Here is a 3813-nt window from a genome sequence, read left to right on the forward strand (position 1 = left end):
CCCTGGGGCAGAAGTAGACGATTGGGCTGGCAGTGTCTGGGACCACAGTGATCCTAACAGAAGGGATGGCAGGATCCTTGTAGCATTGCCTGTAAGGAGATCCCTGTGCATGAATACCTCCTGACCCTGTACAGTTCCTTTGTTCAGAAACCCCCATGAAACACCCTCCTACCCGAGATCTGGGGCAAGACCTGGCACAGTCCCTTTCTGCCAGGTGTCTTTCAGGCTGTGTGTGACAATTCCAACCCGTTGAATTGCCTAGGAAGGGAGAACTCCCAAACATGAGGCACCATCAGAGGTATTAGCAGGGAGATGGGGTGGGTTGAGATGGGAGAAATCCTACACCCTCCTCATAGATCCTCCAAGAGGAAAACCTGAAAATCAGGGCATCCAGCCCTGCCTCCTGTCCCTGTTGACCGAGTGTGTCAGCAGATACTGTGTCCTCCACCTGCACACCCTGGCAGCACCCTGAGCAGTGTCAGGCCCCCACACCCGCTGTCCCACAGCCCCGTCTGTGGGAAGGTCACCCCTGTTCCTGGAGACTGTCCAGGGTTCACAGGGAGCACAGTCAGGGTTCATAGTGGGGTCAGCTGACTCACTCCATCCCTCCATTGTCGCCGGGAGCTGGAATCACCGCCCTCCACAGCCTGTGTTTATTATCCCCGTGGGACCTTTGTGCCGGCTGGGAGCGGCGTGTTGACGTTTCTCGCATGCCCATGGTGAGGGCGCGGTGTCACCTCTCAGGTGTCACCCCTGCCCGCCGCACCCCTGCTCAAAGGGGCAGGGCCCCGCTATTTAAGGATGCCCTACAGCCGGGAGAGCCGTGCCAAGGACGGGGATCCTGAGTGCTGCCGACGTTGCTTCTTCTGGGAGCGCTTCCACAGGTTTGGTGAGTGCAGGGCAGCATGGGGGCAGTGGGAGCATGGGTGCACTGTCCCCAAGGTGGGCACTGTACCCAGGCACGTGTCCCCAGTCTCTTGTGGCCCACGAGGGCATGAGCTCGGCACCCAGGCTGGGCCAGTGTGGATTTATTTCTATTAAAAATGGAAACCACATGCCTAGGCTTTGGGGGTGCATGGAGCGGGGGACAGTCGCTCTGGGAGTTGGTGCTGTCACCAAAGGGACAGGACGACGGCCGGGGTCTGTGGGGGAATGGCGCTCTGGGGGAAGCAAGCGTGGTCCCTCTGCTGGGGGCAGATGTGGGGCAGAGGAGACAGGTCCCAGCTGCTGGCTGGGCGATGTCTCATGGCAGGAGGTGACTAATGGTGCCTGTCCTTCCGTTTCAGCTTGGAGACCACTGAGGATGTGTGACCCCAACCAAGGTGAGGGGCTGTGGGGCCAGGCAGGGCTGCAGGTACCACACAGCCGTCAGGAGGACTTAGAGGGGAGCTCTATGCTTTGGCCTCAGACACCTGGGGGGTTTACCTGCATCCCAGAGGGGTGTGGGATGTCCTTTGTGAGGAAGACCAGAGTGGGCCCGTTGGGTGGAAGGGTGCACCAGCTCCCTGCATTGTCTGTCTGGGGAGAGCCTCTCTCTGCCCACTTACAGGTTCCTCTTCTTCCTAGGCCGGCCACAACCACACCTTGCAGTGTGCCCACCCGCCCCTCCAGGATACCCTGGTCCTGGCACAGGTCCCTACCCTGGTGGCATTGCAGTTTGCCCTGCTGCCCCTCCAGGACACCCTGGTCCTGGCACAGGTCCCTACCCTGGTGGCGTGGCAGTCTGCCCTGCTCCGCCTGTCCAGCACCCCCATGGGCACCCCCCATCGGGGCATCATCCTCACGGACACCAGGAGCACCATAAGAAGCACCATAAGAAGCACGATAAGAAGCACGATAAGAAGAAGCACGGCAAGCACCATGAAGGCAAGGTAAGAGTGAAACAGCAGTGAACCTTTCCCTAATTCTGCTGCAGACCTCCTCCAGCATACCTAGCAGCTGGCCTAAGCAGCTGGGACTCTCCTCTCCTACCCTGTAGTGGCTGGAACAAACTGCCCAAACATCAGTGGCTTTTTTTAGATGCGGAAACTCGTTAGAATAATAAATAGGCAAGAATGAGTCATATTAAGTGAGTAATTTGAAAAGCAATCCATGAAATTCCTTGAAGCCATTTAAAGTGATAGCATGGCTTGGGGCACACTGTGCAGTATATGAAATCCCAGGACTTTGTCCTGCTCACTTGAGTGCAAGTTGTGCCTCCATAATGGACATTCACTCAGTGTCTTGCAGCAGAGGAACTGTTTGACTCCCCCTTAAAAACAAAAAAATTCACAAAAAACTAACAAAAAACCCACAAAAAAAAAAAAAAAAAGAAAAGGAAAAGCAATTCCTTGTGCTAAATTCTGCAGAAAATACCATTCCAGGGATGGGCACCATCCTGAGCGGGTCTGAATGAGGAACTGCTAAACGAGGTCCTATTTCCAGCATTGGGGGTGGGAGCATTTCTCAAACAAATCCTGCCAGCAGCTCCTCTCACAGGGAAACAGCTCTGGAAGTGATCTGCTGTGATGTTGGTCTTTGCTGGCAGAAAGCAAGACCTTTCTGGAATTTCCTTTATTGACCTTAAGAGTCTTCTAAAAAAATAATAAAAACCCTCCAGCCTTCCCACAGTATGGGGCAGCCACCACAGGGTCACTAACCCATCCCAGGAATCCTGTGACAGAGGTTCCTTTCCCTGCTGTCCTAAAGTTGTTCTCTCTTCCCCAGCCCTCTGGCAGCTCAAGCAGCTCAAGCAGCAGCTCTGACTCTGACTAAAGGTCTGGCATGTTCCACCTGCTCCGTGGTGATCAGCAAAAGATGAGGCCAAACTCCTCGTGGGAACCCCCTGCATGTCAATCCTCTCCCTCCCCCTTTCCCCTGGAGCAGTGTTTTGCCCGCTGAGTGATTTTTCTTGTGTGCAAGAGTTTGTAAATCGTTTGACCTGGAATCTCCAAGTTAATAGACAACATTTCTACCCTTTATCTTCCGGGAAAGCCTGGTGAAAATCATCACATGTTGTTTTCCAATCTGCTGGTGTCTGTGTGTTTTTTCCTGGGCAATGATGCTGGCTGCTAACATTGATCCCGTAAACCTCCTTACACTTCGTGTGAGGTTTCCTAGGTGTAGCAGAGGGAGTGGCTGGGGGGTGCTGTAATTATGTGGGTTGCCATCCTCCATGCCAGGGTAATAATTTATAGGAAAAAGCTCACCATGGCAGAGGGATTCTCCCACGAACAGATGAGGAGCATGAAGAGCTGGTAGTGTTCAATACCAGTGCTTGGAGCAATCTGTGTTCCTGCCCATCAGATAATCTTTCAGTTCCCTCCCAACCCAAACCATTCTGTGATTCCATGGTTATCTGAATTTACCAGCTTGAAACCAGGAGAACCAGCTGCTCATCAAAAATAATTTTAAAAATCCACACTGTTGCAGCCCAAATTGTTGCTAATAAAGTCCAGGATAAAGAAGCAAAAAGGGCCTGTGCATGGTATCCACAGACGTTTAATTCAGCCACGCAGTAACATGTTCGGGTCCCAGGCACACACACATGGAGGGTCCAGGTTTCTCTCTCCCCAGGGGCCCGGGGTCACTATGGTCTCGGGGCAGTACAAAGAGAAGGGCCAATCAGGGAGGGAGTGGCTCAGGGATGCAGGAACAGACATAGGAACGGGGGAAGGAGCCAATGGGGTCTTATCGGCTTTTTGAGGGAAGCTCCTTGTGTTTCCCCAACATCGGGATGCCCCCGAGGGTCTCCACACCCCACAACTACAGAAAAAAAGAGGCATTTTCAGGATAGGTTGGGAAAGGTTCGTTTATTTTTGCAGACAGCACAAT

The sequence above is a fragment of the Melozone crissalis genome, unplaced genomic scaffold, assembly GCF_028551555.1.
Source record: "Melozone crissalis strain CALT ecotype California unplaced genomic scaffold, PUWL_Pcris_2 ptg000023l_1, whole genome shotgun sequence".
In the NCBI taxonomy this organism is placed as follows: domain Eukaryota; kingdom Metazoa; phylum Chordata; class Aves; order Passeriformes; family Passerellidae; genus Melozone; species Melozone crissalis.